Source organism: Chlorocebus sabaeus, chromosome 8, assembly GCF_047675955.1.
Source record: "Chlorocebus sabaeus isolate Y175 chromosome 8, mChlSab1.0.hap1, whole genome shotgun sequence".
NCBI lineage: Eukaryota > Metazoa > Chordata > Mammalia > Primates > Cercopithecidae > Chlorocebus > Chlorocebus sabaeus.
Window position 1 is genome coordinate 148,387,096 of NC_132911.1, and position 12,883 is coordinate 148,399,978.

Here is a 12,883-nt window from a genome sequence, read left to right on the forward strand (position 1 = left end):
GTGCACTCCTGTAATTGCAGCTACTCAGGAGGCTGAGCTATGAGAATTGCTTGAATCTGGGAGGAGGAGGTTGCAGTGAGCCGAGATTGTGCCCCTGCACTCCTGCCTGGGTGACAGAGTGAGACTCTGTCTCAAAAAAAAAAAAATTTTGAGTTTCTGACCAGGCACAGTGGCTCACACCTGTAATCCCAACACTTTGGGAGGCCAAGGCAGGAGGATTGCTTGGGCCCAGGATTTCAAGACCAACCTGGGCAACATAGTATGACCCCATCTCTACAAAAAACAAAAAAATAAAATTAGCCAGGCATGATGGCATGTATTTGTAATCCCAGCTACTCAGGAGGCCGAGGTGGGAGGATTACTTCAGCTTGGGAGGTTGAGGCTGCAGTGAGCCATGATCACACCACTGCATTCCTGCCTAGGTGACAGTGAGATCCTGTCTCTTAAAAAAAAAAAAGAGAATCAGGGCACGGTGGCTCACGCCTGTAATCCCAGCACTTTGGGAGGCCGAGGCAGGCAGATCATGAGGTCAGGAGATGGAGACCACCCTGGCTAATATGGTGAAACCCCATCTCTACTAAAAATACAAAAAAAAAAAATTAGCTGGGCATGGTGGCAGGCGCCTGGAGTCCCAGCTACTCAGGAGGCTGAGGCAGGAGAATGGTGTGAACCTGGGAGGCAGAGCAGTGAGTTGAGTGAGCTGCACTCCAGCCTAGGCGACAGAGCGAGACTCCATCTCAAAAAAAAAAAAAAAAAATTAAAAATTAAAAGTTAGATTTCTCATTGTTGAATTTTGAGAGCTATTTATGTATTCTGGATACAAATCTTTTGTTGGGTATGTACTTTGTAAAGAGTTTCCCTTGGGCTGGTCTCTTTTTAAAGCTTCGTTACTAGGGACTCCACTAGGAGAACAGATGGGAAGGAGCATACTTCCTGCAGGAGGAGGGAGTCTGACAGGTGGGGCCACCCCAGAAGTTTTGGCGCACCCTCCCAGGGAGACTGAATGCCCTTTGGGTGCACACCCTACGGCCCCTCTCTTTGGCCCTGCTTGGATTCCGGTGAGTCTTTCCTGCTGGTTCCTCTGGTTAAACCCACTCTTAGCAGGAGACCTGGAGGGAACGTTTCGATGGATTATAGACACATAGTGTTTTCAGGTTAGAGGACACAAACCAGCAGATGCTGAGTAACGGGGTTTGCTGGTGGGCTCTGAGGGACAGGGAGGAAGATCAAGTGTGTCCAGCCACCTGCAAACCTCCCTGGTGGCCTTGGTTTCTGCCACCCTGGCCTGCTTGGCCAGTCCCAGGTGCACTCATGTGGGGCTCCTCAAAGCAGACCGAGCCGCTCTGCTGGGCTGGCACTGGAGACACAGCACTACCCACTCAGCTTCTCTCTTGGCAGCTCTTCTCCCTGAGTCTCACCTCCCTGCTCCCCAGGTGACAATCCAGTGTGCAGACCTTGGCTCAGGACACTTCCTCAACTAGTGACTGTGTCTGGGGAAACAGGATTGATTTGCAGGCACAGCTGGCTCAGGAAGCCCCACAGACAGCTACTTGGAGCCCTTTCCTCACGTGGATCCAGGAGAGAGCTGACTCTGAGGTCCTTGTGGACCATCCACGATGACTGCCCTGTGTCTGCTGGAACCCAGCAGGATGTCCTGCTTGGGCATCCGCACCTAAAATGCCAATGTCTTTGGTCTGGGATCATCTGATTGCAAGTGTGAGAAACAAACTCACCCGTCCAAACCCAAAGAAAGGACTTAGAGACCCAGAGAACAGCGAAAGTGAGACTTTTAATGATGGTCTTGCAAGGTCGGGTATCTGGTAGGCAGGCACACCCAGCACAGTCACAACAAGCGATTCATCCCCTAGTGCGCAGGTCCCTCCCCAGTTCCTCATAGGCTGAGCGCTGTGGGGTCACAGTCTTCCTGGAGGTCACCTGTTGACTGTTGGGCAGAGGCTGCAGGTGTTTTCTTTAGGGTTGTCTTGCTGCATTTTGTTGCAGCCCACAATGCATTGCAATGCTAGTCTGCTCAGGGGCTCTTTAAGTATTTGATTTATGACCTAAGTAGCTAGGAAGGCTGATAAGAACAGACAAAGGAGCTATTTTGCAGGCCACTAAACTTTCATCTCAGACTAAACTTCTCTGGATCAAGTGAGGGCAATTAAGCGGCGGGTGGGGGAGGAGGGGGCGCGGGGGGTGGGGCGGGGGGGGGCAAGAAGCAGGCATTGGCTATCCAAGCAGTGGCCTAGTTTATCCTGTTTCTTCTGTAGTTTGCTGTCCTAAACCGATTCAAGGCACTTTGTCATGGAAATGGACCACTCTGTACATTATTTCCCTCACAAGTAGAAGCTACACAGGCTCCTAAAAGTGAAGAGAACTCACTGGAAGCCATGGGAGCTTCTTACAAGCAGATGGCATGAGGCTGACAAAGGGCCTGGAAAGGGCTGGCACTGCTGTCTCCTGACAGCCTTTGGCTTCCCTGCTCTCTCTCCCCTCCACTTCCCTCTTTCTCTCTGTCTCTGTCTCTCTCCTCTCCCTCTCTCTGTCTCCTTCTCTATGTCTCTCTCTCTGTCTTCTTCCCTCCCTCCGCTCCCTCCCCACCCTCATTTGACTATTCAGCTTCTCCATGCAGGGGCTCCCCCATGCCCTGCCCCAGCTCTATGGAGTCTCTTGGCACCAACCCTGGCACTAAATGGGATGTATGTTACTAGCCTAAGGAGGAGTGGGGGTGGGTTCTGTCTCTGCTGGAGACAGATGTCAGCCCCTCGGCTGTGCACCCACAGTCATCTGGTCCAGCCAGCATGGCCGGGGGGCAGCCCCAGGACAAGCATGTGGGCCCACACAGGTCCCACAATGAAGTGATTACTTGATTACTTGCTTAACTATAAATCCTCCTCAAAGTCATCCCCAGTGGCTGCTCCTAGACGTGACATCAGGGACCACTGAGAAAGGTGCTCACTGGGTGCTGTGGACCGGCTTGCTCTTCACACTGGGACTGTGTAGCTCAGGGCTGGGCCTGCAATCCACCTCACTACTAACGCTCCACTTGGCCCCCATAAGCCAAACCCAGATGCATGAACTAGCTAAACCATCATAAAAACACGAGGAAGAGAAGAGAACAAAATGTGTATTGTAAAATTCTTTTTTTGGTGGGGGTGAGACAGCGATATACTCTTGTTGCCCAGGCTGGAGTGCAATGGCCCGATCTTGGTTCACTGCATCCTCCGCCTCCCGGGTTCAAGCAATTCTCCTGCCTCAGCCTCCCGCGTAGCTGGGATTACACGCATGTGCCACCACGCCCAGCTAATTTTGTATTTTTAGTAGAGACGTGGTTTCACCGTGTTGCCCAGGCTGATCTCGAACTCCTGACTTCAGGTGATCCACCCGCCTCGGCCTCCCAAAGTGCTGGGATCACAGGCATGAGCCACCTCGCCTGGGCTTTTTTTTGTTTTGTTTTGTTTTGAGACGGAGCCTAACTCTGTCGCTCAGGCTGGAGTGCAGTGGCGCCATCTTGGCTCACTGCAACCTCCGCCTCCCAAGTTCAAGTGATTCTCCCGCCTCAGCCTCCCAAGTAGCTGGGATTACAGGCATGTGCCACCATGCCCAGCTAATTTTTGTATTTTTAGTAGAGGTGAGGTTTCTCCATGTTGGCCAGGCTGGTCTCGAACTGACCTTGTGATCTGCCCATGTCGGCCTCCCAAAGTGCTGGGATTACAGGCGTGAACCACTGCGCCTGGCCTTTTTTTGTTTTGTTTTGAGGAGTCTCGCTCTGTCGCCCAGGCTGGAGTGCATCGGCGCAATCTAGGCTCACTGCAAGCTCCGCCTCCTGGGTTCATGCCATTCTCCTGCCTCAGCCTCCCAAGTAGCTGGGACTACGGGCGCCTGCCACCACGCCCGGGTAATTTTTTGTATTTTTAGTAGAGACAGGGTTTCACCGTGTTAGCCAGGATGGTCTCGATCTCCTGACCTTGTGATCCGCCCACCTCGGCCTCCCAGAGTGCTGGGATTATAGGAGTAAGCCACCATGCCAGGCTGCCCAGCCGTAAAATTCTTTGAGAGATTTGTTTCCCAATGAAAGCAGGCTTTGTTCTGGTTTTAGTTATTAAACAAATACTGATTACACACTGGTTTAGGCACCAGGGGTACAGCACTAAATGGAAAAGGAATGTCCCTGCCGTCCAGGAGTTTACACTTAGAAAGTTTGGGAAAGACAAATAAGTAAGTGTGTCACGCAGTGCTGCCATATGGAGCCAAGTGCAGGAGGGACAAGTCAAGCAAAGTGGGGACAGAGACAGGGAGGCTGCAGAGAAGAGGTCTTTGTAGACAACAGAGGGGAGGGAAGGGCTGAGCCGAGCAAATAGCAAATAGCAAGGGCAAAGGAGAAAGGCAGTGCAAAGGCCCTGGGGCAGGAATGACTGGAGGCCTACCACGAGGATAAAAAGCAGACTCCATGTTCAGAGATGAGAAGGAAAGGGAGGGCGAGGACCCGCGGACCTGAGTGAGTGGAGGGGTGGGGGATGGGACTTGTGTTTTAAAGGAAATATTCTGGTGGTTGTGAGGAATAGGCTGCGTGGGGCAGGGGCCGGGTGGCAGCGGACTTGGGAGAGCAGCAAGAGCTGGAGCCAAAGGGAGGCCAGCCTTGGTGGCACAGCAGTGTAGGTGGTGGGGAGTGGGGACTACAGGGTCACCAAGAAGCTGGGTAATGAAAGTTCACCGTTTCCATTTTCCCCGCTGCATGTGCATCCCTGGGCCTTAGCCTATGCACTGGCTCCCGTTTCCATGGATGCCCCAGAGTGGAACAGCTCAGCCCAAGGACAGGTGCATTTGTGAATTTCATAAATGCCCCTAGATTGCTTCATAAAGTGCCTGTGGAAATGTACCTTGCCACCAACTGTGTGTTAATGCCATTCCCCCCCATATGAGTCAGCTTTCGCTGAGTTGTGCAGGTAGTAACAACTCCCAGATCTCAGAGATTTTCGACATTGGAGGTTCAGGCCTTACTTGTGTTATGCACCTGCTCTTTAAAGATCTTCATGCTGGTGTCAGCACTATAGAGTGTCTGTCCTGGACCGGCTGTTTTCATGGCAGTGCAGCAAAAGCCATGCTGGAATCTTATAACATTTCAGGCTGCTGAAAGGTGGCAGCTGTTTTATTGATCAAAGCAACATCATCAGTACAGGGGGGCCTTCTCCTTCCATAAGGAGGGACACTGCAAATCTCATGGGTGGGCAGGGATGTTGTAGGCAGGAGTTATTGCAACAGAGTACAATCGATCAGCACCAAGTGCTATTGCTTTTTACATTTTTGCCAATATGATGAATGAGAAGTGATAGTTATTGTTCACACATTAGTTTTAAGTTGCCCATTGATTAGTGAGGTTGAGCATCTTTTTCATGTTTATTGGCTATTTGGATTGTACCATCTAGCATCCATTCATTTTTATTTATTTTTTTGTTTATTTTTTTGAGACGGAGACTCGCTCTGTCCCCTAGGCTGGAGTGCAGAGGCGCCATCTCAGCTCACTGCAAGCTCCCCCTCCTGGGTTCACGCTATTCTCCTGCCTCAGCCTCCCGAGTAACTGGAACTACAGGCACCCACCACCACGCCTGGCTAGTTTTTGTGTATTTTTAGTAGAGATGGGGTTTCACCATGTTAGCCAGAATGGTCTCGATCTTCTGACCTGGTGATCCACCTGCCTCAGTCTCCCAAAGTGCTGGGATTACAGGCGTGAGCCACCGCACCCAGCCCATCCTTTCATTTTAAATCTATCTTTCTATTATATTTTTGAACTTTTAAAAATTAAATTTGGCGGGGTGTGGTGGCTCATGTCGGTAATTCTAGCACTTTAGGAGGCCAAGGCGGGTGGATCACCAGGTCAGGAGATAGAGAACATCCTGGCCAACATGGTGAAACCCCGTCTCCACTAAAAATACAAAAATTAGCCAGGCATGGTGGCATGTGCCTGTAATCCCAGCTACTCAGGAGGCTGAGGCAGGAGAATCACTTGAACCCAGGAGGCGGAGGTTACAGTGAGCTGAGATCACGCCACTGCATTCCAGCCTGGACGGCAGAGTGAGACTCTGCCTCACACACACACACAAAATACACACATACATAAATGATCCTTGCCTCACTGAACTGAAATACCGCCTTTGTGAATTCCCCTCTGTTTTGGGGTCATTTCTAGGATTTCCATTTTAGTCTTTGATCTTTTTGTCTGTTTTTAGACCAATTCCACATTGCTTTGTTTTCACAGGATTTAGAGGCTAGTTTAATCTGGAAGGCAAATCCTCCCTCCTAATCCTTTATAGTTTCCCTGGCTAGTTTTGAAAATTTTTCTTCCATATGTAAATTAAACTGACTATATCCTATGAAAGATGTAATTACCGGGTGTCAACTTAGAGGTATGTTAATTGTATACATATTTTCGATATATTTGGAAAGAATTTACTTTTTAGTATATTAAGTCTTCCAAGAATATGGACATCTTTTTTTCGAATCTTGTTTTTATGTCCTCCGATATGGTTTTACACTTCATAATTTATTACAACTTACTTTATAATTACTAAATATTACATTTTATAGTTTTTGTTGCTACTGTGAATGAGCTATTTTCTCATTTCCACTTCAAGTTGGTGATTATTACTTAATGATTATTGAGGAAAGCTATCGTGTTTACATACTTATCTTGTATTCAGTAACTTTAACAAACATTCATATTAATCCTAATAGTGTCTTCTATGCAGACAATCATATCATTGCCCAAAAAGAATCCGTCTTTTCTTTATCAGCATATATGCAAATCGTATTTCTTTTTGTTTTCGTAAGGATTACCAAACAATGTTGTATTAGTCTGCTCAGGGTGCCATAACAAAATACCTCGGACTGGTGGGGTTTAAACAACAGAATTTACTTCTCACGGTTTTGAAGGTTTAGGTGCCTAGTCAAGGTGCTAGCTGATTTAGTCTCTGGTGAGGGCCCTCTTCTTGGCTTGCAAATGGCCAACTTCTCACTGTTGTCACACGGCGGGCGGAGCGGCGGTGGGGGAAGAGAGAGCACTCCAGTGTCTCTTCCTCTTCTAAGGGCATCGGTTCTATCAGATCAGAACTCCACTCCATGCCTTTATTTAACTTTTTTTTTTTTTTTTTTTCTTGAGACGGAGTCTCGCTCTGTCGCCCAGGCTGGAGTGTAGTGGCCGGATCTCAGCTCACTGCAAGCTCCGCCTCCCAGGTTCACGCCATTCTCCTGCCTCAGCCTCCCGAGTAGCTGGGACTACAGGCGTCCGCCACCTCGCTCGGCTAGTTTTTTGTGTTTTTTAGTAGAGACAGGGTTTCACCATGTTAGCCAGGATGGTCTCGATCTCCTGACCTTGTGATCCACCCATCTCGGCCTCCTAAAGTGCTGGGATTACAGGCTTGAGCCACCGCACCCAGCCTCATTTAACTTTAAAAATTTTTTTTTGAAACAGTCTCGCTCTGACGCCCAGGCAGGAGTGCAGTGGCGCGATCTTGGCTCACTGCAAGCTCCGCCTCCAGGATTCACGCCATTCTCCTGCCACAGCCTCCCGAGTAGCTGGGACTACAGGTGCCCACCACCGTGCCTGGCAAATTTTGTGTATTTTTAGTAGAGACGGAGTTTCACCGTGTTAACCTGGATGGTTTTGATCTCCTGACCTCATGATCCTCCTGCCTCGCCCTACCAAAGTGCTGGGATTACAGGTGTGAGCCACTGCCGCCAGCCAATTTTTTTTTGAGTTGGAGTCTTGCTCTGTCGCCCAGGCTGGAGTGCAGTGGCGTAATCTCAGCTCACAGCAACCTCTGCATACCGAGTTCAAGTGATTCTCCTGTCTCAGCCTCCCAAGTAGCTGGGATTACAGGCGCCTGCCACCACACCCAGCTAATTTTTGTATTTTTGGTAGAGATGGGGTTTCAGGGTTTTACCACGTTGTCCAGGCTGCTCTCAACTGCTGACCTCAGGTGATTCATGTGCCTTGGCCTCCCAAAATGCTGGGAATACAGGCAAAAGTTACAGCGCCTAACCCTCATTTAACCTTAATCACCTCCTTAAAGGCTGTTATGGACTGAATGTTTGTGTCACCCTGAAATTCATATATTGAAACTCCAACCCCAATTGTAATCACATTTGCAGACAGGGCCTTCGAGAGGTGATTAGAATTAAAGGTCATGAGAGTGGAGTCCTCACGATGGGATTAGTGCCCTTACAAGACAACACACTAGAAATGAGGCCTGTCTTTCTCCATGCCACATGAGGACAGAGTGAGAAGGCAGCTCTCTGAAAGCTAGGAAAAGACCCCTTGAGAAACTCTCCATCCCGGAACTCTGATCTCAAACTTCCAGCCTCCAGAACTATGAGAAAATAAATTTCTATTTTTTAAGCCACCCAACCTGTGGTATTTGTTATGGCAGCCAGAGTAGACTAACACAAAGGCCCTATCTCTGGTAAAGTCATATGGACGGTTAGAGTCTCAAATACGAATTTTGGGGGAACATAATTCTGTCCATAGCAAATGTAGACCAAAAATTATGTAGGTTGGTGTCCTGGTCTTATTCCTGATTTTGAGTAATAGCTTTTTTTTTTTTTTGAGACAGAGTCCACTCTTTCTCCCAGGTTGGGCTGGAGGGCAGTGGCGTGATCTTGGCTCCCTGCAACTTCCACCTCCCAGGTTCAAGTGATTCTCGTGCTTCAGCCACCTAAGTAGCTGAGATTACAGGCATGCACCACCATACCCAGCTAATTTTTGTATTTTTAGTAGAGACATGGTTTCACTATGTTGGCCAGGCTGGTCTTAAATTCTGGATCTCTAGTGATCCACCTGCCTCGGCCTCCTGAAGAGCTGGCATTACAGGTGTGAGCCACTGCGCCTGGCCCAAGTAATAGCTTTAGTAAATATGTCTAATCTGTTTTTTTTACAGCTTCTGAGTGCCTGTCATTGTTACAAAGTATTCCTCTGCTCTACTTTGTACATATGATATTCTAAATTTTCACTAAGATTTTTATTGCTCTGAGTTTAAAAATTGTGTATTGTGGTAAAATTCACATAACATAAAATTTACTATCTTATTTTAAATTACAGGCACAGGGGCTTATGCCTGTAATCCCAGTACTTTGGGAGGCCGAGGCAGGCGGATCACTTGAAGTCAGGAGTTTGAGACCTGCCTGACCAACATACTGAAACCCCATCTCTACTAAAAATACAAAAAAAAATTAGCTAAGCGTGGTGGCATGCACCTGTAGTTCCAGCTAACTTGGGAGGCTGAGGCAGGAGAATCGCTTAAACCCAGGACCTGGAGGAGGTTGCAGTGAGCTGAGATCGTGGCTTGGGTGACAGAGCAAGATTCCTCTCAAAAAAAAAAAAAAAGAGTAATAGCTTTAGCACATTGTTCTATAAATGATGCTTGTTCTTGGAGCTTATGGTTAATAATTGTTAGCATATTTAAGTCATTTTCATTTGTTCTTATTTTCTTTGAAATTTTACTCAGAATGGCTCCAGAATTTTATTCAATTTCATTTACCATATGTTGATTTTTTCCCATATGTTGTTATTATTTACCGTATGTTGATGGAATGCTGTTTTTTCTTTTTTTTTTTTTTCTTTTTTTTTGAGACGGAGTTTTGCTCTTGTTGCCCAGGCTGGAGTGCAATGGCGTGATCTCGGCTCACTGAAACCTCCACCTCCCGAGTTCAGGCAATACTCCTGCCTCAACCTCCCAAGTAGCTGGGATTACAGGCACCTGCCACCACAGCCAGCTAATTTTTTTGTATTTTTAGTAGAGACGGGGTTTCACCATATTGGCCAGGCTGGTCTCGAACTCCTGACCTCAGGTGATCCTCCTGCCTCGGCCTCCCAATGTGCTGGGATTACAGGTGTGGGCCACTGCACCCGGCCTGTTTTTTCTCTTTTAATTTGTTGAGCTAATGAATTGCAATGGTATGTAGGTATCCTTGCATTCCTGAAATAAACCATACTTGGCCACGGCATAATATTTTTTTGATATGTTTCTTGATTCTATTTGCTACTGTCTTACTTATAATTTGTTTTTCAATATTAAACATAGAGATCTGGGTCTATAGATTCTTTGAGCTCTATCATTTTGGCTTGTTAAGCTTCGCTATGGTTTGGGTGTTTGTCCTCCCAAACCTCACGCTGAGATTTGATCTCCAATGCTGGAGGTGGTACTTGGTAGGAGGTGTTTGGGTTATGGGGGTGGATCCCTCATGAGGGAGTTCTAGTTCTATGAATTCCCCCAAGAACTGGTTGTTTAAACAAGCCTGGCCTCTACCCACTCTCTCTCTTGCCTCTTCTCTTGCTGTCTGATCTCTGCATACCAGCTCCCATTCATCTTCCACCATAAGTGAAAGCAGCCTGAGGCCTCACCAGTAGATACTGGTGCCATGCTTCCAGCACAGCCTGCAGAACTGTGAGCCAAATAAACCTCCTTTCTTTATATTACCCAGTCTCAGGTATTCCCTTATAGCAACACAGACTTAGACAAGCTTATAGACAGAAGGCTTCGTAAACTGAATTGAGGTTTTTAATCTTTTTCTGTGGCTTGGAATATTGTGATTAACTTTCAAATTATCTGATCTCAAAAGGTTGATGAGAGCTCAGCTGTGATCTGGAGCCATCTGGAGCTTTCTTAATGGTAGCTGTTTAATCACCTCTCTAATCTCTTTTTTTGGCAATTAGTTAATTCAAGTATTCTACTTTGGCTCAGCTTTAGCATTTTGCTAGGAACCTGTCTGTTCCATCCACATTTTCTTGGCTTTTCCTGGCCTCCTGGCACAGTCTGTACTGAGAGGAGTAAGGCTGTTTCCACTGGTGTCCTTGGCCATGAGTGGGTCAGGGCATCTCCTTGTTGGCTTGGGTATCGGGGGAGTGGAATGAGGACACAGCTTCGCCTCTAAGGCCTCAGAAGCTTTCTTGCAGAGAGAAGGCCACCCCTTCCTTAGGGAGATTGGGGGGGTCCAAGATGTGAACTGAGGTGGAGTGTTCACACCATCCTACGGCCTGCAACCCCAGTGAGAAGACCCCAGCCGTGTTTCTCTTTGGAGTGGCCCATCCATAACACTCTGCCTAAAAATGCAGGGTCCTGGAGTTCCAGGGCTTCTCACTGCACAGGGCGCGGGACGCAGCTCTTGTCTCTTGGGAAGTACCAGGAGCCCAGCCTCTCAGGCGCTGGGGGATGCAGAGTGTGGGGACTGTAAGCCCTGGGAGATGGGGCGGTGAGGGGCGCTGTGGGGCAGGGTGGTGTGGGAACTGAAGGTGGGGGCGCTATAGAGGATAGGGGGGTAGTGTGTTGTAGGGCAGGGCGGTGTGGGGGATGGAAGGGGCAGGGCAGTGGGGCGGGGCCATTGGCGGGGCCTTGGGGCTGGCGCTGCGGGGCGGGATGGTGTGGGGGGCTATGGGAAGGGGCACTCTGGGGAGCTGTGGGGTGGGGTGTTGTGGGGCACCTTGGGGCGGGCCGGTGTGTGGGTGCTGTGTGGGTGGGGCAATGTGGAGGGTCATAGGTCAGGGCCTTGAGGTGGGGGTGGGAGGCGGTGGGGCGCTGTGGGGTATTGTGGGGTGAGGCCTGGCGCTGTCAGGGGCTGTGGGGCTGAGGGACCCGAGGTTGAGGCCTTGTGAGGCGCTGTGGGGCGCGGCGCTGTGGGAGGCCTAGGGGGCTGGTGGGCTGGGGGCACGGAGGGGAGGCTGTGTGGGCGCTCGGCGGCAGGGCGGGGCGGGGTGCTGGTGGGCTAGAGAATGGGAGGGCAGCGTGGTGGGCTTAGGGGACGGGAGGGTGGGACGGTCTGGGCACCATGGCGGCCTGGGTGGGCTGGATCAGTGCCCAAGTTAACTTCCCGTCACCAATTGACATGAGGTTTGGGGAGGAAAGCGGGCTTCTCACAAGAATAAAATCCATCAAGGTTCTCTGTCTCCACCGCATGCCCCAGACACAGCGCCTTCCTCCGGGCTGGAACCTGTCGGGGGCCCCCAGCCTGTCCGGGGCCGCTGTCGTCCAGGAAGGAGAGAGCTGTGCCCAGAGAGGAGACAGAACTCTTTCTCCGTGAATCGCATCCTTTTCTGTGCCGGATGATTTACATTCTGGGAACAAACGGGGCCGCATCTCACAGTGCTGCAGGATGCCAGTGGTGCAAACAGTCGGCGACCCGGCCATTTCCCGAGGGTCTCAGGCGTCCCACCCAGCGGCCGCTCCCGCTTCCCTATCCGTCACCTCCTCGTTCTTCCACCAAGGCGCCAACTTTCCAGACTCTCGCCGGTCCTCGACAGCACCCATTCAGTCTCCACCCCTGCAGATCCCAGGCCGTACTCCGGGCCAGAAAAGAAGGCGGGTACCACCGCGATGTCGGGTCCTCGCTTAGCCGCTCCTTCTCCTGAGGGAGCCAGGCCGGGGAGAGGGGAATCACCGAGGCCTCGGTCTTCCCGCGTCCTAGAGCGGCCGGGCGAGCCTCACTTCCGGCCTGTGACCTGCCGAACTGTGCTTGTCCCACCAGTCGGGCGGTGAGTTGGTGTGACTGGTGGCCCCTGGCACCAGGCTTCCCCATGGGCACCGGAGCAGGCGGACAGGGGTGGGGCCCTGCGAGCGACACGGAAGGGTCTGGGGTGGCGGAGCGGACCCTGTGGAGGCGGGGTCACTGTGCTCCTGCGAAGGGTCTTCGGGGGTGGAGTCTATCAAGGGTGCGGGGGCGTGGTCACGGAGCGGGGCCAATAAAAGTTGCACGGTGGCGGGCCAGTGCCTATGAAGGGCGAGGGGTGTGGTCACAGGGCGGGATCTACAAGGGATGCAGGGGCGAGGCCGGGTCTCTGAAGGATGTGCGGTCGCGGGGCGGAGTCTATAAAGGACAAGGGGCGTGGTCCCTGGGT

The 12,883-nt window shown here is 50.4% G+C and overlaps 1 protein-coding gene and 1 long non-coding RNA gene across 3 annotated transcripts in view; both read left to right on the plus strand.

The window, feature by feature from the left end:
* The window catches only part of ZNF7 (zinc finger protein 7), a 322,126-nt gene that overhangs the window by 160,669 nt on the left and 148,574 nt on the right, over window positions 1-12,883 (plus strand). The window lies entirely within an intron of this gene.
* LOC140712260 (uncharacterized) overlaps window positions 8,943-12,883 on the plus strand; it is a 34,487-nt gene continuing 30,546 nt past the window's right edge. The window contains exon 1 of the long non-coding RNA XR_012093803.1: window positions 8,943-12,520. This is a non-coding gene — a long non-coding RNA (uncharacterized lncRNA). The remainder of the gene's footprint in view (window positions 12,521-12,883) is intronic.